The sequence below is a fragment of the Cricetulus griseus genome, chromosome 4 (genome assembly GCF_003668045.3).
Source record: "Cricetulus griseus strain 17A/GY chromosome 4, alternate assembly CriGri-PICRH-1.0, whole genome shotgun sequence".
Taxonomy (NCBI): Eukaryota; Metazoa; Chordata; class Mammalia; order Rodentia; family Cricetidae; genus Cricetulus; species Cricetulus griseus.
The window spans coordinates 207,830,305-207,850,940 of NC_048597.1; the positions used below are offsets into that span (position 1 = coordinate 207,830,305).

The 20,636-nt window shown below is 48.9% G+C and overlaps 1 protein-coding gene across 3 annotated transcripts in view; it reads right to left on the minus strand.

The window, feature by feature from the left end:
- Mras (muscle RAS oncogene homolog) overlaps positions 1-17,090 on the minus strand; it is a 43,907-nt gene extending 26,817 nt beyond the window's left edge. For 2 of the 3 annotated variants that reach the window (XM_027414266.2, XM_027414270.2), the window contains exon 1: positions 16,708-17,090. The gene's annotated coding sequence lies outside the window, so the exon portion shown is untranslated. Of the gene's footprint in view, positions 1-4,504; positions 4,644-5,128; positions 6,233-16,707 lie in introns of those variants that run through there. The other variant, XM_027414268.2, reaches the window with a different exon arrangement.
- Positions 17,091-20,636: the final 3,546 nt, after the last annotated feature.

Consider the following 20,636-nt stretch of genomic DNA (forward strand, 5'->3'; position numbering starts at 1 on the left):
TGGTGGGTCTAGCATAATCTTGCCATTCAGTAAGTTTCAAAGTATGGTGGGCTGTAGAGATGGGTCAGCACTGGCGGTTCTTCCAGAGGACCAGGGTTCAATTTCTAGCACCTACATGGTGGTTTGCAACCATCTGTAACTCCAGTTCCAGGAGATCTGATATCCTCTTTTGTCTTCCTAGTGCATACATGGTGTGCAGACAACAATGCAGGCAAAACACTCAGGCACATAAAATTAAAGTAAATAAATAAGTGTGGTGACTACATCTCAGAAAAACCAGGGACAAGAAGACCAAACAAAGCTCAGTAGCTGTCAGTATTGCAGCCTACGGGGATCAGTAGCAGTCTTGACTCTGCAGCCAGGCAGACAATAATGTCCCAAGATGAGGCTTCTTAATCTCTTGGACCCTCTGTTTCCCCAGTTAAAAACAACAACAGGAGAACAAGGACCCAGTGGAAATAATGTGGAAGGTACCTAAGCAAAGGCACATGTGTGTGACAGGGGAATTAACTGGGCTTGCTTCCTCTTCCAACCTACTAGCTTCCAGTGACTTAGTTCAATTCCTTGTCCATGCATGGGCCGGACTGAGGGCACCCCACACAGGGGTGAGAGAAGATGCTCAGCCTTCACAGGGGTGAGGGAGGAAGCTCAGCCCACACAGGGCTGAGGGAGGATGCTCACCCTGACATCAGTCTGCTTCCTTCTTCCCAGGTTCTAGAAGTCCCACAGAGCATAGCCCCAACCCACTACCCACTATTCCAAGAGACCTATGCATGCTAAAGAAATGGTGCTGGTGGCAGATGCTGTCAAGGGGTCCAAGGAGGTCCCTGGTCACCCACTGACCTCACCTAGTTCTACTTTCAAAGCAATGTCATATAGTCCTGGTTAAACCTATGGTGCACAGAGTGGTAACAACTGCCATTCCTTAGTGGATCTTGGCTGTGAGTGAACAGATGCCATAGATTGTGCCATGTAGCCTCTGATTGTTTGGTTAACTGACCTTGAATTCATTTGCAGCACCACACAACTTCAGCTGCTATTGAGATTCTCTACTCTGGGCATTGTCCATCCTGTGGCAGCTTCTCTGACACTAAAAACAAGGCTACAGATCATTAAGAGGCCAGAGCAAGGGTACAAGTGCCCCAACGATGCTGCCGATTTCAGTGAAGATCTGGTACTCACCATTCTTTTGCCTCTCTGGTTTGATACTGATTATTTTAAAAATGCCTCCTGAGCCCAGCAGTTGGGCTGGAGTTTTCTAAGTAAAGCAGTCTGGGAGAGGAGGCTGCGTTCATTATTAATGGCATTCTCTTCTGAGAGTGCATTCACATGGAGCTGAATCAGTCCTGGGAAGCTAATCTCATCTCTGTGATGTCTGGGTGTGCCCTGCACTGGGGGATGAGGGCGCATTGGGGGGAGCGACCCAACCCATATAGAGGAAATGGCTGTGCATTCCAGGAGCTGCCCTTCCCTTCTGCACAATTCCCAGAAATGGGATGCTTCCCCCAGCTGCTGACCTACAGGCTGTAAGTAATGAAGGACCCACCAGGAGTCTGGGGCACTTGGCAGCACCCCTAACTCTTTCCCCTTTTCTTTTGTATGACCTTTGTGCCAGCACTGTCCCTGGACCACTCATCACCTCTAAGCAGCCACCTCTGCACCCAGCTCCCTCTATCCCTAGCATTTAACCACCATCCAGCTATGTATGTAAGGGCTCCCCACATAGGACTTAAAGCCCAAGTCCATATGACAAATGTGTGGCTGAGGACTGCTCCTTCCCTGAGCCATGGCAGATGCCAATGACTGATGGTGGGTCCCTTTCTTCCTCCTAGATTTCTTCCTACCTAGTTTTCCTGAAAGGCAGAAACAAGGTGATTGGCATAGGTAGAAAATGTATTTGGCACCCCAGATCTAACTCATTGCCCTTCTTGTCCTTGCTAAGCACCTCATGAAGTGGTTATCCTTTTGCTTGGGAAGGGCCCAGGGTCTTTGGGGGCATTTTGCTTGGTCATCTTTGGATGACTCTATCATTGTCTTCTGTTAACTCAATAGCTCCTCTTTTCTGCCAATATCTTCCACCATCAAGAGAACCAGAAGGATAACACTGGAAGCAAGCAAGGAGAGAGCCCTGGTGCCTTGTTCACCCTGTACCTTAGGTTTCTTCTATCATAACCATTAACACTTGGGACCAACTCACAACTATAAGGTGCCTTCTGGACAGGGCCTGGGCACACAGCTGCCATTTAGCACTGAGTCTCCAAGCAGTGTGCAGGAACCTACAGTCAGAGCAATGATTGTGTCAACAGCCAACACTTAACACAAAGAATGTGTCAAAACTGTTGGGAGAATCTGCCATTCAAACAACTCATTTAATTCTTAAGTACTGATTTGATAAACCCACTTTTACAGCTCCAGAAACATAGAGCCAATGAGATGGCTCAGTGGGTAAAAGATGCACTGCCAAGAAGACCCTGAGACCTACATGGTAAAAAAGAGAGAACTGACTTTCACAAGTTGTCCTCTGCCCTCCATGCACACTGGATGGTGTGTACACACATACATGATGGCATGTGTACACATACAAACACATGAGCTAAACAAATAAATAAGAAAATGTAATCTCTCTGAGACACAGAGAAGTTAAAATTACTCCCCCAAGGTCTCCCAGCTAGAGAGGAGTAATGTGCCCCCAGAGCCACCTCCACCTCACCACTCTGGGTATCCTATGGCTGGCAGGAGGATGGACATATGTGTGCAAAGTCAGGCCAGGGCAGAGAGGGCACAGCAGTGAGCTAGGGAGGTTGTGTCAGGGTCAGACACTACCAGGGCCAAATCACTGGCCCCACAAGCAGACAGCAAGGCAGGCCAGGGCAGGGCAAATGCAAGTACCTATGGATAGACACACACACACACACACACACACACACACACACACACTTCCCAACTCCCTTCTGGGACAAAGCCTGCTGCACAGATCCAGTCTCAGCAGATACCTTGTGGACCAGAAAGAAATGGGAGAAACTAGACAGCCCTGAATCCTCTTTTTGTATAACTCTCATATGGGCCCTGCCCCCAGCCCATCCACATTCAGAGCTGCTTCTGGCTGGGCCTGGAGCTGGCCCCTTACCCAGCTCTCAAATAATCACATGGAGACTTACTCTTATTTATAAATGCCCTGCCTTAGCTTTACTTATTTCTAGCCAGCTTTTCTTAATTTAAATTATCTCATCTACTGTTTGCCTCTGGGCTTCTACCTTTCTCTATTTCTGCATATCTTTTCTTCTTATTCCATATCTGGCTGGGTGGCTGGCCCCTCGAATCCTCCTCTCCTCCTTTTTTCTTGCTCCTCTCTTTCTTCTCGCTGCATGCCAGCCCCACCTATCCTTTCTCCTGCCTTGCTATTTATTGTCCATTCAGCTCTTTATTAGATCATCAGGTGTTTTCAATAGGCAAAGTAATACAGATTCACAGAATTAAACAACATAAACAATGCAACATAAAAGAATGCAACACATCTTTGCATCATTAAACAAATATTCCACAGCATAAATGAATGTAAGACATCTTAAATATTCCACAACAGTAAGATTCTGGGAATAGGGGCATTTTAGCCACGTTGGGCGGGGACGACCCTCTGAGGAAGTCTTCCTGGTAAAAGGCAATGCCAGAATGGAGTCTTTCAGACCACACCAGGTATTAGCCAGGTAAACAATAAGGACAAGCATGTCCCAGGTGAGGAACAGAAGCTACAAAGCTGTGATGCTCAGAGATAGGAAACCAAGGGCACAGTGAGGGCCATAAACTATGAGATGGCTGAGTGGAGGATGACGAGGTAGGAGAGTAAGGGTGAGTCAGAGACCAGGGATCTTCATCTTTGCACCTTTACACTCAGTGTGATGCAACAGCACACAGTGGTTGCCTGAGAAACATCCGATGATAAGGGAACCAGTGGTCAGGGCTGCAGGGCTAGGCAGGTGAGGTTCTGGCGAGCCTGCACATGCTAGAGGCCCACAGATCCTCTCTACCCGCAGGCCAACACAGTCGTGCAATTAGGCCCTCTGCATTGCTGCCCAGAGATACAGGGCCTCCAACTCATTGTGATGGCCACAGGGAGATTACACAGTAGACGAATCCCAGCCAAGTGTGTGTGAGGCTGGATAGATACAAACAATACAAACTCCAAACACAGGAAGCTTGGAGGAGACCAGCAGGGCTAGGGGAAGATTAGAAAGTCCAAAGGGACAGAAAGAGAGACAGGTAACCCAGGTGAGGTCCAGTGGCAGAAACCAAAGGAGGGCTGCTACTCCATTTTATCAAAGGGGAGACAGAGTCAGAGATACTGAGGCATTTGCCCAAAGGTTAGTGAAGGGAGAGGCTGAGATTTTTGCTCCCAAGCCCTGGCCAAGTTGCAAGAGTACTAGTTTGTCTCACTTCCTAGAGCTGAGGGGTTGACAGGGGCCTCCGTATCTCAGGATCCACGCGGCCTTTAGGCTATAGGTCTCACCTGGCCTCCGGAGCCCAGCTCTGCTTCTCACTGTGTCCCCAGCACCTCATCAAGGACAGGAGGAATGGGAAGATCTCAGTCCTGAGAGGTGAGGAACCGTGCAGGTTCTGTGAGGGTGGGGCTCCAGCTACAGCGGCAGCTGAGAGGAGAGGCAGATGTGGTTGGTTTGCTTTGTAAATCCTTGTTCTCAGTCCCTGGGGGTGGGGTTATCAAACAATATTTCCCCAGTGCTGGGGTAGTCTCATCTGCAGCGAAGGGACAGAATTTCTTCAGCCTACCATAGGAATCTGCATGTGACTGGGAAGGTCACTCTAGTGGTCACTTCCCAGGGAGGGTTCCCCACACTGAGGGCTTTCCACACCACAGTCAAGCAGGCCACAGTCCTGCCCCCCCCCCTCCGCTGCTCTCGCTCAGCTGCATTCTCTTACGGCTCCTCTCACTGCTACTCCCCAGCTCCATCCAACTGAACTGTGCACAGGCTACACAGATGCAGCTAGCACATCCGTTCTCAGCCTTCCTGATGCTGCGTCCCTTGTGTTGTGCTGACCCCCAACCATAAAAATCATTTCTGTTGCTACTTTGTAACTGTAAATTTGCCACTGTTATGAGTCGTAATGTAAATACCTGTGTTCTCGGATGGTCTCAGGTGTCCCAAAGGAGGTGATGAGCTAGCACCACACAGGGAGGCTTTCCCACCTTCTCACTCCAAGCTAACACTCTCTTGCTTTCTTCCTCCTTCACTTCATCCTTTTACCACAAAAATCAAGACCAAGGTCCAGGACCTCTGCTGCATGCGGCTTGCCCACTCAGTGGCTGCAGTCTGCTCCCAGCTTGGGCTCCCTCCTCCAGCACAGTCCTCCCAATCCTTGAGCACTGTTACTCTTTAGCTGCCCTTGAGCACAAAGGCCCTCCTGGGAAATTGTGCATGGGAATCTCTGCTTTCTGAACAGACAGGGCCTTCCGGGCTTTCCCTCAGCTGCTCATCACTCCTTCCCCAGTACAATCTCTGCTCCCACTAATGCCTGCCTAGCAGGATGTCCTCAGGGGCAGGGATAGTGTCCAGGCTGCAGAGTGCCGGTGCCCAGAGTCAGCCTTCCAGTAAGGACCTTCGAACTGAACTCCAACACTCTGAGGAGCTGCCTCTGTCTTCGCAGGCCCTTCTGAACTGAATCTCGGAGAGGCCTCTTTCTCTGAGCTCCATGGAGCCCTATGTTTCAGTCTATGGAATTTCAGGCAGACTCCCAGTGGCAGTCTAAGAACAGGGTTCTGTGGCTTGGTACATGTCTAGTTGAGGTCTGACCACAAAGCTCTTACTTGACCACATGGCCATACTGTCTCTTTTAAGGAGAATGTCCCTCCATGCCACCCTTTCTATCAGGGTCTACTGCTAGCATGGAGAAGGGGGCTGAAGGCAGACCCTCAACTGACCCAGCTGGCAGCTGTAGCCACAGATACCTAAGCAGGCCAGATGTTTTGTTTGGGTCCATTTCTGAGACGGGGTCTCACTGGCCTAGGCTGGCCTGGAACTTGCTATCCTGCCTCCACCTCCCAACAAATAGCTACCTTTCCATTTTAGAGTAACCAGAAGTCTAGGGTTTTGTGTGAGAACTCCAGAGTTTAAAATACTGACCAATGGGGCTGGAGAGAAAGCTCAGTGGTTAGGAGCACTGGCTGTTCTTCCAAAGGATCCAGGTTCAATTCTCAGCATTCACATGGCAGCTCAAAACTGTCTAGAACTCCAGTTCCAGGGGATCCGACACCCTCACACAGATATGCATGCAGGTAAAACACCACTGCACACAAAAATAAATTAGAATGCTTACCACCAGTTTAAAAGGTTTTTCATTGTATAAGCCAAACAAATGATCCCCATACCTCATGATAGCTCTGTCCTGGATCAATGGCTACCTCCCTGGCTCTTTTCAGCATGTACACAATCCTAGGGTTGTGGTGGCCTGGGACAGATGACTCTTTTCACCGCTAGCCTGGCCTGGATCAGCTGCAAAGCGCCAAAAGATGAAAGCAGTGGAACTAACCCCATGCAGCGACAGGGGTTCCTCAGCCTGAAGGGAAATTTCCAGTGGAGTGTTCTCCACAGAGAGGGCACACAGCCTGCCTCAGGAGTGGCTCAGACCCAGGGAGGTGGAGGGCAAAAGGCACATTCAAATAGGATTTTGTTTTCCTCATTTATTTTCAAAACATTAAACGCCATTATCAAAGAATGTGAACGTGTTTTATGCTTGACCAAAAAAGAAAGAAATGGGGACTAGGCTCTTCCCAGGGGTAGGGTGAGGCAAGCTAATTTCCATTTTCAAAGAGTAACCAGATGCATGAGCCAAATAAAGGGAAACTTCCTGGAAACGAGCTGGGCATGGCAATGAACGGGCTGATGGGATTTTCCTGTGTGAAGGCCTGTGGACTGGCACAGGGAGGAGGACCAGCTGCCTGGCTCTGAGCATCCAACCAAGGCTCAAGGCAGGGCAGGGTGCTTTCTCAGCAACTTTTCCAAACTCAGGATTTTAAGCTTTCTAGCTGAAAAAGCAGGGGCCACTTGCTACATCTCACCTTCTGAGCTCTATGGTTTTCTCTGTTTTCCTCTGCCTTCCTAACCAAACAGATCTTACTTGGAAGAGAGAGGAAGAACAGACAGACTTCTCTAGACCCAAGGGCAAGGCTCAACCAAAGGTCAGCACTGACTGGGTGGCCACTGGCCCACCCTCTGCTTGCTTGCTTATGTCCTTCCCTCCTTTATTGGTTTTTTTGTTGTTGTTGTTTTGTTTTGTCTTGTTGTTGTTGTTGTTGTTTTTGTTTTAGGCAATGTCTCAATATGTAGCCTTGGCTGTTCTGTAGACTCACTATGTAGACCAGGCTGGCTTCAAAGTCCCAGAGATCCACCTGCCTCTGCCTCCCAAGTGCTGAGATTCAAAGTATGTGCCACCACACTTAGATCCCTCTGCTTTCCATATAGCACTTCCATTCAAAATCATTCATCTAGGGGCTAGAGTTGCAGTTCGGTTGGTAGAGGTTTGCCTAGCATTCATGAAGTCCTGGGTTTGGTCTTCAGCACTCCACAGACCACACAAAGCAGCTTACATCCAAAGTCCCAAAACCTGGAAATCAGAGACAGAAAGATCCAAATTCATGGTCATTCTTGACTACATAGCAAGTCTGAAGGCAGCCAGGGATACATAAGAGCTTGTCATGGAAAAAAAATATATATATACCAATCTTGCCCCTCTGCTAGCTGCATAATCACCAGCAAATTAACAACTGTGCAAAACTATTGTTGGTGAGTGACAGACAGCAGCAACCAGCTGGAAGAAGAACCAGGCTGAGGCCTGTGGCCAGGGTGTATCATTATAACAGCTGTTCATTAAACCCCGACCACATCCTAAGCGCCATGATATACTGCCCTGACTCCTAACGTGACTTGGACTTGGTGAGATTCCAGTTATATCCTCCCAGAGCACCCTGCGATCTACCTTGACCATATTTCACAGGCTGGTACTTAATGCTCAGTTGTATATGATGTAGTGTGACTTCCCCACTCGATGGTCAAGGCACATCCCTGCGGAGCTCAGTGACCATCTATCATTTCTGCTCCCTCCTGGTTTGGTCACAGGAGAGGCAGCCTGACTTCAGACGTTACACTAGCCTTAATGGAGGCAGTAACCACCCTATGGCACCCGTGTTCTCGTCTAGCATACTGAATTCTGCTCAGAGGAGTGCTCTAATGGCCCTTTTTGGATTTAAAGGGTTTGGCTCAGGCTTAGTCTAGAAGAGACTGCCATCACTGCTCTGCAATCAAGAGACAGAAGTGTGGAGTTGTTAGCTCTGGGATCCCGAAAGTGTCCAGGAAAACTGGTCCCTGGGAAGCTGTAGTAAGTTAGGTTTGAGAGAGACAGACAACCACTGGAGAAATTCTCCAAGGGAATGACCAAGCAAGAAGAAGATGAATGTCACTCAACTTTACCTGTGGCTTTTCTGAGCCATGGGCAATCCCCTTTCTCTTAAACCCTTGGTGAAAGCCTGTTGTATAACACAGTAGTGGGTCGGTTAGGGCTTAGGGAGTAAATAAGCCAAGCCTACTGTAGTCATATCCTCACATGTGGGTGCTGGGAATTGAACTCGGGTCTTCTGAAGACCAGCTGGTGCTCTTAACCATTGAGCCATCTCTCCAGCCCCAAGCAACTTAAAAAAAAAACAACAAAAACAAAAACACGGTACCTTTGAAGAATTTCGGTAAGGAGAAAATCCTCCGGGAAGAACTGAGAAATACTGGATACCTATCTCCCCACACGTGTGGAATGGAGGCCTGACCCAGAGGGGAAAGGCAGACAGAGGGGGCTGGGGCAGCTCTTCTATTATGTTTGGAAGGGAGAAATAGGGGACACAGAAATAGGGGACTCACTTAAGCTCACACAGACAACAGAGAGTGGCAGAAACTACAGCAGGGACTTCTTCCAAGAAAGACAAACCAGAGAGTCCCTAAGGGTAGGATGCCTGCTCGGAAGCCGAGTTGGGTGGCCCCAGACCCCTGCCTGGCACTGTTGGAGACCCTGTCTAGCGCAATGCCACTCCACCCTGTCCTATTCCATCCCACCCACGCACAGCTCTCTCCAAGCCCTCTGCCCATCTTTCCTATTCACCAACCCTAAATAGACCGTCCCTGTGAACTTCTTTCTCTATGAGAATGGTTATTTTGTTAAGGTGCCAAGTGACCAGTTCCTGCACCCCTTTCCATCCTTCCAGCCATCCCCAGTTGGAGTCCAGAAATAAAACAAAGGCTTTGTTCCTTTATTTTTATTTCCTCCATAAAATCTTAAACATGCAGGAAACACCCACCCAGTCCCAGATAAGTGGACTCAGGCCACAATCCACGGAGGGTGGGTGGAGCTTAGGTCACTGAGTGGAGTGGACAGGAGGCTGGGAAGCCAGACGGCCTTAAATGCCAACAGGGCACCTGACCTTTGTAGACCCTGATTTCCTCAGCGGGAAAAGGGCTTGGTGTGTGTAGTGGGAGACCTTCCCACCCTCTGCCAAGAATCTCAACCTGAAGAATGTGGGTGTGGAAGGATGGCTGAGGAGACGTATCTTATACAACGCTTTAAAAAGAAAATATATGTCCCCAAGGCACTGGGACAGTGTCTCCACCCTTCTTCCCTCTTCTCCGATAAAGCAGATTTTGCAAGAGCACACGGCAAGGGGCTATTTTGGATTTGGGCACAATTCCTAAGAGGATGGCCCTGACTGAGAAAGATGCATTGCTCTGATCTCTCTATTGGAGCTTCAGTTTCCACTGGTGTTAATTCAAGCATGAAGAGGTGGATTTGTGATTATCTAAAAAGGGGGGAATTTCCCAGAAAGTGTGTTGAAATTCTAAATGATAAAAAGAAGAAAGATAGTAAATACCTTGAAATTAATCCATCTTTTGAAATTAATGTAACACTTTTGGGAGGCAGGAGCCTGCCCCAAAGTTTCCCCTAATGATCAATTCTTAAAGAGTTACTTGGTCCCCCCAAGTCCCCTCCTCATTACTGGTGATTCCACCAATTCACACACATCGTCACTTGACTACAAATAATTTTAATCTCAGTGCTTAGTATATACTGTGGGCAACCCAACACACAATATGTGGCATAGGTTCTTTTTTTTTTTTAAAGATTTATTTATTTATTACGTATATAACATTCTGCTTCCATGTATCTCTGCACACCAGAAGAGGGCACCAGATCTCATAACGGATGGTTGTGAGCCATCATGTGGTTGCTGAGAATTGAACTCAGGACCTCTGGAAGAGCAGTCAGTACTCTTAACCTCTAAGCCATCTCTCCAGTCCATGGCGTAGGTTCTTGTAAACCCAAACTTTTCTTTAGAAATTGGGTCTGTAGACAACACATCCATACATTTCTGTATAATCAAATAGAACTTAGTTCTATAGTATATGTGGCTACTGTCAGTGGTGCCACTTGGACAGTAAGACAAACCCTAGGTCCTTCTGAGGTCTCCACTCCTAGTCTTGGTGACTTTTGTAGTATCTCCATCATCTGGAGTAGGCTCCAGAAGTATGACCTCTTGCGGGCAACTCAAAAAACAGGAGCTTCATCCTCACCAGTTCATGAGGATTTGAGGACCACCCCAGGTCCCTGTGGCGTATTACAAAACTAGTTCGAATCTCAGCCCCTACTAGTGACACATTGGAAAAAAATCTGCCAGTAAGGAAGGCCTTCCAGAACCTTCTGCATCTCTACCACAGCTTTATGAAGTAGTTCTCTGCTGTTCTTACTCAAGCCCAAGCTGAATGCTATCAGGACTCAGCCTGTGGGTGTAAAGAAGAGGCTGCCTCCAGTAAGTCACCAGGTGCTTCCACCCTCTGCAGCTGAAGAGCTGGTTATCCCTGCCTGGCAGAGAACAGAATCCCCTACGAGGCACCTGGGGCTCGTTCTAAAAGAAAAACAGGAACATGAAGAATTGGGGATCAGAAAGTGCTTCCATTCTACTTGGTTGGCTTCCTTAAAGCTAGTCCTGTACTTTGGTTAGTTTGGTTTTTGTTTTTTGAGACTGGGTCTCTGTACAGAGCCCTGGCTGTCCTAGAACTCACTATGTAGACCATGCTGGCTTTGAATTCACAGAGATCCACCTGCCTTTGTATCCCAAGGGCTGGGATTAACATTGTGAGCCACTATACCCGACCTTATACTTTTCTTTTGAGACAGGGTCTCATGTCTCTCAGGCTGGCCTTAAAATATAGCTGGGATGAGCTTGAATCCCTGAACCTCCTGCCACAACCTCCCAAATAACAGGATTACAAGCATGCACCACTGTGCCCAGCTTACTCCTACAGTTCAGAATATACTATGGACTTTTTTCAGTGAGTGTTTAAGATGAACGTCACAAATCACCAGATTCTAAAAAGAGAGCCATAGCTTTTCTCTTTTCCAAACCACCACTTCTAGTCTCCATTTAAATTACATCTGGGTTAGAACTAAATTTTGCTCTGAAACCCAGTGATCAAGGCAGATGTTTGTGAAGGCAGATGATGAACAGATGGACAGGTTTGAAAAAAGACCTTTGAGAAAGGTCAAAGCCCAACAGTGCACAACACCTTACTTCCCAGTGTGGTCACAGGAAGAGGATGGAGCTTTTATAGGCATCCCTAGTGGGTCACCTGGGTATGAGGGCAGACAGAGGTCTCATACCTGGAAACCAGAGCTCACAGCACCAGCAGAGAGGGGACTGGGTTGTTTGGTCCTCCAGTTCTGGGACCAGCAGATGCAGCAGAAGTCGCATATGCTTGAAATAGAACTGCTCAGACTCCTCCCTGGCACAGCATCTCTAAGCTCATGATGACGGAGACCTGCTTAGCCTTCCTGAATCCACAAGCGCAAAAGGCTAGCAGCACCCAGCAACCATTCTGAAGTTCAGGGATGGCAGATATAAAGTGTACAGGACAGGGCAAGTCCATGGGTGTTTGCTGAGGGAAGATGGGCAGGTAAATGGGTGGGCAGGTTGGGTTGATGAATGGACAGACAGATGGATAGGCAGATGGATGTATAGATGACCATACAGATAGGATGTCTTTAAACCAAGCCACTGAGAAGTTGAAGAAAGCAAAACTGCCCACTCTACGAAACACATGACTGGAGTGTGCCGGCCAGGGTAAGGGGTGAGGAAAGAACTTTGAGACGATGAGAAAATCCCCAATGGAACAGACTAACCTGAGGGGCAATGAGTGCCACTCTTCAAGGGTCCAGCTGAAGCCAAAGCTGTCACAGAGGGAAGGACTCCTCTGGGGAAAGCTGCCTATCCTCTACACAGGGTTAACTTCCCACTGAGGCCATGTCTGTCCACTGATCAACCGCTATTAATCTTTACCTCCAAAATACACTTTCTAAAAGTACTTTATTTCCTAGTAAATTTTTCTCTTTTCCTTTTACTTTGATTTTGTTTGTTAGTTTACTCATTTGCTTATGGGTGTGTGCATGTGCACACAGGAGGCAGAGGACAATTGCAGGATCGAGTCCCATCCTTTTATCATGTAGGTCCCAGGGGAACTCAGGTCAACAGGCTCGGCAACAAGTGCCATTACCTACTGGGCCATCTCACTGTTCTTCAGTCTCTTGTCGCCCAAAGCTGGCCCCAAACTTGCTATGTATCTTAGGGTGACTTTAATCCGATCTTCCTGCTTCTACCTCGGGTGCTATCATTACTGGCTTGTATTTACCACACCTGGCTCTAAATTCTTTCTGAAGCATAAACCTGAGAAAATTTTCCATTAAAAAAAAAGAAACTAGTCTGATATGATGCCTGCTTATTTATTCTTTTAAGTAAATCATACTAACAAATATTCAAATGAGAGATTTGTCTGTACCACGTCTTAGGAGAAATGGTTCTGCTGGGCATGACTACATTAAATATTCTGGAGGGGCCTGCTGGGTCAGGATTCGGTTATTTGAGATGGCTACAACCCTGATTATGCTCTAATTCTTGTGGCCCTCTCTAGTCTATCAGCATATTTCATCTGTGTATTTCATCTAATTGCCATGACAACCTGCAGAGAAACCACCAACAGAGCCTGGGCCTGCCCAGCACAGGACCCACCCAAGTCCTCTAGACAGTCAGAGGAACAGGAATAAGCTTAGAGCTCCCTAAGCTGCCCAGTTTAGCCCATCACTCCTTGCTACAGAATCAATTCCATTTTTTTTTTTCAATTTCATTCTTGCAGTCTCCAAAATCTCACTAATGGAACAACCCAAATATAAATTGTAACTTTCATCCATTGAGAGGTCACCTTATGCCAACCTCTCCAGACAGGGAATAAGCCCTTCTGAGATCCAATGTGTCACCTTAGCAGCTGGGGAGGACCCATATTTTCATTTGGCCATCTGGCTATCCTCAAGCCAGTCTAATGGAGCTGCCAGGCATATAAAGGACAGTAACAGGATAAATTCACAAGGTTGCCCCATGACTTCCATGAGAGAAAATGATCTTGGAGCACACTGGCCAGCCGAAAAGGTTCTCTGGGGAGTGTGGGGGTGTGGAAGGCAAGTCAAGGAGGGCTGGTGAGGTGACATTCTCAAGGAATAAGAATGCTACCTAGAGGACCACTGTGGGTTGCACAGCAGGTAGTAATGGGCTCAGCCTGGCCTTTGGCTTTGCAGTAACAACATAACTCCCTTTCTCAGAGCCTCCTACAGGCTGAGGACACAGATCTGACCTTTTAGGCTGTTCTAGAGAACAGTACCCAGCTGGGTCACACAACAGTCTTCAAAAACCAGTGCTGAAGCAATGGGCATTAGATCAGGAGGGCCAATCTGTGGCTCACTTTCAGAGATTCCTAACCATCCCTGTCATATGCTATGACTGCTAATCTTGTTAACATGATGAGATTTAGAACCATATGAGAGACTAACTTCTGGGCATGTCTGTGAGGTTGTTTCAGGACATGTTTAATGCAGGAGGGTATACCTGCCCTGATTGTAGCCGATGCCATTCAATGGGCTGGGGCCCCTGAACTAAATAAAAAAGGAGGAAACAAGAGGAAAGCCAGCATTCATCTCTCCTCCTCTCTGACTATGGATGCAGTGTGACCAGCCATCTCATATGCTTGCCATCCCAATGAGAAGCATTCTCATCAGCACTCTCTGTCAGGAGGCGCTCTACTCTCAAACTGTGAGGCAAAATGAACCATTCCTTCCATAAGTTGTTTTTGTCAGACATTTTGTCACAGTGACAAGTGAAATAACCAACACACATGCTCAATTCTGCACACCAACGTTCTCTGATTTCTCATACACATATCTTAAAAAGTGGTGTCTCAAGATCATGAAAACCATGACTCTAAAACTCCAGAACCTCAGCCTCCTAGGTTATGTGTCCCACAGAGTACCTTGCTGGAAGTAGACAAGATCTCACAAGAGCTGAGGGTGCCTTTGGGAGAACCGAGCCTTGTCTAGTCTATTGTTATTTGAGTTTTGTTACTTGCAGTCCAATGAATCCCTATGGTTTTGGACCACAGGGCCCAGAGGCATCATACAAAACTATGAGGTAAGGCTTCGGAGTCTATCAACAAAATGCTCTGCTCAGCACCTGTAGAAGAGCATCTGCCAGGTGCTACAAATTGCAAGGGGCTCACATCTGGCTCCTTTGATTTTCCAATCTCCATATAAAGGTGATGATACCCCATAGCTGGCTCATGCCTGCATTCATACTCTCTAGACACTCCAGCACATTCCAGCTTTGCTCAAGGACCAATTTCCAGTTAGCACTGTTTGTACAGTGCTAACACAATATGTAGGAGCAGTGAATTTTCAGGTTCCTTTTAGGGTGGCACACTGTTTGAGGGTATTTCATCAGTAGACAAGATTTCAATGACAACATGTATCAAATATAGCATAGAGATCACAATTTCCTGTGAACTCAGTAGACCCCAGCGGCTGGTAAACATATGATGTTAGGACTAGTCACTCAAAGAGCTCAATTCATTAGAGTCCTCTCTAGTTCCGGAGGATCACCGGCATCAGGGACCAACCTGGGGGAGGGTGTGGATCTGTCACTTTACCAAAGAGTGTGAAATATCTGTGCCTGAAACTAGTAAAAGTTACATTTGTCACACACACACACACACACACACACACACACACACACACACAAATCTTCTAAGTGCAGCCAAGTGTAGTGGTGTGTGACATTAATCCCAGCACTCAAGAGGCAGAGGAAGGTAGATCTCAGTGAGTGCCAGCCAGCCTGGTCCACAGAGAGAGTTCCAGGACAGTCGGGGCTATGGAAATGGCCTTATGCAGAAGCAAGGCTGACAGCTCTAGAAGGTAGTCAGTCACCTGCAGCCCCAGAGGGCCTTTCCTCTTCATAAGAAAAAGCCAAGGTCACATCTGAGCATCAGCGCATGGAACTTGCTTAACCTCCCACTACAAAGAGACTGACCTTGAAACCCCACTGCCACAGAGCCCACACCTCCCACCCCAGGAGAGAAAGGCCCAACCATGCCATAAACCACAGACAGAGGAGATGCTAACTGCCCGCTGGGTAGTGTGAGCAGACCCATGAGTAAACACCATGGCCTGAAACATTTTCAGCCCCAGTCAGCAGGGACATGCAATTTACAGGAAATTAGAAGATTTACGGAATGTTAGCAGCTCAAATTTCTTCTCTGGGAAAGGGGGGCAGGAGAAACTCTAAGAACTGCTTCAGTGAAAGCGCTTTGTTCATAGCTAAGCCCTGACATGTGTCAGTTATTAATATCCATAGCCGCCACCTCACACTTCAACCCACGACTGCATGATTCGAGGACTGCTGCACTATAAATGCACAACCGCGGCTGCACTAGCCTTCAAACCAGGCACCATAGAGCCCCACTCACAACAGGCCAGAACAGACACAGGGTCAAAAGTACACATTTCCACACCGTCCTGGGTAGGGTGTCTGTCCATTTCCCCCTTTCTGGATACCACCACAATAACATCTTTCTGCCGGCGCCCTGACTGACAATGGGTAAATCCCCAAAAGTGCCCAGTCTTGGCAAGCTTTGCTTTTAAGTGTTCTCTGCTTACAAAAGCCCTCATCCAGGCAGACCTCTAGAGGCCACAGTCCTGAGCCTCATCAGTCTACTCTCAAATTTGGTCCAGAGGAGCAAACACCATTGTAACAAGCCCAAGGAGGTTCCCCACCACCAGGAGCTGTTCCAACGCTCAGGTCAGAGCCCAGGTGAAGCTGTCTTTGTCCCCTCTCCAGACTGCACTTTGCCCCAAACCCCAGGCCAGCTCATCTCTGCGGGAGTTTCCAACTGGATGTCAAGAGCCCACGCAGATGCTCATATCTGCTCTTCTTCAGAGTCTTCGGGACCTCCTACCCTTGAATAGGGTCTCTTGAGTTCTCCCACTGACCGCACTGGGCTGTCGCTCAGTTCATGCTCCTGCCCTCCGGGTGGGAAAGGAGTTGGCATTAAGCCTGACACATGGTGGGGCACCGGGCCCGCGTCACTTAAGTGTGTGAGCGCAGGCCCCAGTTGTGACCGGAGCCCCAGCCATCCTAACTCGGGGCGTAGTAAAGAGTTGTTTTTGAAGCAAGCTGCTTTTCATTATCCGCATGAATGTGCCACCCCTCGGCAGATCCCTAACCCGGTTAACGCCATTTTAAGCCAGGAGAGCCCCGCCACCCTGCCGCCCACCTCCCCGCTGAGTCCTTACCCGGGCAGCGGAGGAACCCCGGGGTGACTACAGTCAAAGGAGTCTGTTTGAGCGGTGGCCAGGCCCTGCCCACTGAGGTCGGTGGCGAGCGACTTCACCGCACACCGTTACGCTGGGGCGGCTGGTGGGAGCAGAGGCCACGCACAGCCAGCGTCGGGCGCCCGGGTGCAGCGCAGCAGGGCGAGCGAGCGCGGAGCGGGCCACACCGCCGGCCACACCTCCAGCCCCGGAACAAAGCGCCCGCCGCCCTCCTCCCCACTGGGCTGCCCGGCCGCTCACGCGCGCTCCGGCCCGGGCTGGGCTCCGGTCCTCGGCCGCCGCCTCCTCGCTCGCACCGGGAGGAGGGAGCGCCGCGCCCGCACCCGCCGGGCCCCGCGCCGCCGACTGACGGCCCCACGCCAGCCAGCCCGGCCGCCGCCTCCGTCCCCGCCCCACAGCCGTCTTAAAGCGACCGCGCACCCCGCGCCTCGAGCACCTTCCAGTTAGCCGCCGCGACCCCAAAACCCGCACCACTGAGGCGCTGGGACAGCTGGCATCGGGCAGGGTCTCCCAGAGCCCCAGGCACCCACCGCACCGACCCACAGCCAGGGAGCCGCCGCCGAACTTAGGACACCTAATGGGAATTTGCCCCGGGCGACTTTAAAACAGTCAGAGCTCCAATCTTTAATTCTCAGTAGTGGCCGCCAATTTGAGACCTGCGGACACGTCCCCAGGCCTAGACGACTCCTGTCAACAGCGTCCCCAGACCCCCAGGGTTCTGAGGGCCTGCTAGATTCGAAGTTTCAGGCCTCAAAGTTCATGCGAATTTGCTAGCGACCGGGACAGGAGGCGACAGTCACGCAACATTTAGCTGTTCCACTCGGTAGGAGTCATTCCCCCACCCTGGCCATCCCTTTCACAAGACTTGAGATAGGATCACATAACGCTGAATGTGCGCTTTTAAATAAGCGTGCATTTCAGTGGGGTTTTGGTATATTCACAAAGTTGTGCAACCATAGTTATTATCTAATTCCAGAACATTTTGGCCACTAAATAAATAAAAACCTTTGTGGGTAGACTTTCCTCATTCTTCCCTCCTCCCAGCCTCTGGAAGCCTCTAATCTGCTTTTGGGCCTCGGTGGATTTGCCAATTCAGAACATTTTCTATAAATGGAGTCATACATGTGGTCCCTGTGACTGGCTTCTTCCATGGTGTTTTCAGGCTGGATGTATGTGGTCCAGTGCAGCAGCGCCTCAGACAGACTCACTGCCCACTGTATGGGTAGCAGTCGTTTTGTTTAGCTGTTCATCAATCGGTGGTTATCTACATTTCCACTTTGGACTGTTAGGAATAAAATGGCTAGAATGTTATACAAGTCTGTGTACACGGGTTGATTTCTTTTGGCTCCACATCCTCCAGTGGACTTGCCTGGTCATTAAGTAACTCTTTCAGGGGAATGTATCTGTTTCCACAGCAGCCACAGCATTTTACTTTTCAACTACCGTCTCCACATTCTTTACCGGTATGTATGTGTATGTTTGTGTGTGCGTGTGCTTAAGCATGCATGCCTGTGGAGGACAGAGGACAACATTAGGTATCGCTCTTCAGGTGTTAGTCACCATTTTACTTTGTTCTGATGTTTGGGCAGGGAGATTGCAGCTGTTATTTTGGTTTTTATTATTGTTTATTTTGAGATGGGGTCTTGTTGACCTGCAGCCTGCTAAGGCGGCAAGCTGGGCTGTAAGACTAGATGATCTGACTGTTGCTGCTCCCTCCCCAGGTAGGAAAGGCCTGACTTTAGAAACAGCTTTTGTTTCATTCTTGCTTGTAATTGTGTGTCTTTTAGATGATAGCCACACTAATGGGGGTGAAGTAGCCTCTTGTTCTAAATCTCAGTTCTCTCTCTCTCTCTCTCTCTCTCTCTCTCTCTCTCTCTCTCTCTCTCTCTCTCTCTCTCTCTGAGATAGGGTCCACCTCACGGACATCTCTGAGGATGCTTTTGTAAATGGGCCTGATGACTAGTAGGTAACTTTGCACGCCCAGGCCCGACTTACCATTTTGCATTGCTCCTCACCCAGGCCTCAGGGGACCTCTCAGCTCTGTGTCCTGCAGGCCAGACTGAGATTCTGCCTAGGGCAGGCTTCTGTTGGCCTCCCAGCCACCAACCCTTTGGTGAGAGCCACGTACTCCTTACATCCTTACTCCCATTTGCTGCTCTCAAAGCTCAGATGGCCTTCAGGAGGCCCAGGACATGGAAAACACAATCGATGCCATTGAATGTGTCTTTCACTGGCAGTAGGAAGTGGTTGGGGAGAGGCCTTGATGGTCAGAAGCCCACCTTGACTTCACCTTGCCATGACACTGCCTTTTTCCTCTCACTTTTATTTACCACAGGCCTCAGGGAAGGTGGGCAGAGGGTGTTCCCTAAGAGTGGAGTTATATCTATCCTGTTTCCATGCAGAAATCCTTCTCTTTTCTCCCCAGAAATGGGACTTACATAGCTTAATTGTTATATCCCTGAGAGTCTTCAACAGTGATTTTGGAGCACTCAGGTAGTGACTCAGGATGGATTATCTCATTTAGGCTGCCTCCCCTGTTCCTTGAACCCTGAAATAAAGCTGTGGCTTAGCTGCTGGTGAATGGTCTTTTAAAACAGGATGGCTGAACAGCAAATGCAAGTTCTGAGAGTTCATTCGGGAGGAACTGATCGAGCACCCATTGACCGCCAGGCTTGGAACAGGGACCTACTCCCAATCGAGGTGTTGGAGAGAGACTTGGCTGTGAGCAAATGAGAGCTGATGAGCCAGGTCAGAGGACAGGGATGTGGTGGGGGCGTGGGTATGTTGGGGATAGGAGTGGGAACTAATCCAACAGCCAGGCTGAGAGCTAAGAGACAAACACTTGTATACTTAGGCACGATTGAACTGAAGCCTTTCCAAATGTTCCAGTAGATAGGCATGGTTGATCAGGTGTGTCTAAAGCATGGCACACCAGACTTCTGGCCAAGAACCCAGAGAGAGCACAGACCAGATTTCGTGCCTTTAGGTCCAAGGCCAGCCAGTGGGCCAGGATCCAATTCCTGGAATAGAATAAAGGTCAGAGCTGCTGGGTTGATACACAATGAGACCTCCCGGTTAGTGAGAAAGCAAGTGTGCTGCACTCACCGCCCTGGGGGACACTGAATGCTGTGGGTCAGAACAGGCTGGAGGTAATGGCTCAGTGAGTAACCCTGGAGTGGGCTGGAGCCTTCACGACGGGAAACCATCCAGGGCCTCATTGCTCTTCCTCTAGACTCCAGGCTCATGTGGTCTCTGGGAATAAAAGCAGCTCTGAGCTCATGAACACTCACACATGATACACCAGCTTCTGGGTACAGTGATGGGTCTATGGACCTCCCAGGGGCCTGTGCAAAAAGCCTTATCTGCCTTGGTCTAGATGTAAAGAGGTTGCAGGTCCAATCCTGTGCAGCCCATGGCCCTAAAGATAGCCTGTCCTGCCCACAAGGCCTACATTCCTCCTGCCATGCATGTGTCCTAGACAGGCTGGTCACTCAGTAGCAGTTGGTGCTAGAGAATAGGAAGGTTTTGAGAATAGAGAGAATAAGAAAACAGGCTTTGTTCCAGGTACAATGTCTCAAGGCTGTGGTTAAAATCAAGTCTTTTGATGACCCAGAAGCACCAACCATAGGTTAGCAAAAGAGGTTTGTGGAGCTCCATGCTAGTTAACCCTTAACTGACTTTTCTGCTAGTGCAAGGTCAAAATGGTTCATTCTCCACTTATGATGTAGTTTGAGCACTGCCAAAATCTGCTTTCAGAGTTTCCATGGCTTCTTCCAGGCACGCCCCCACCCTCCACACACACCTTAGGAGTGAAGCCTCACAAGAGTTTCTTTTGGGGCATTCATAATCCACCCCTCCCAGTGCCCTCTTGCTCTCTGGAGACAGAAGAG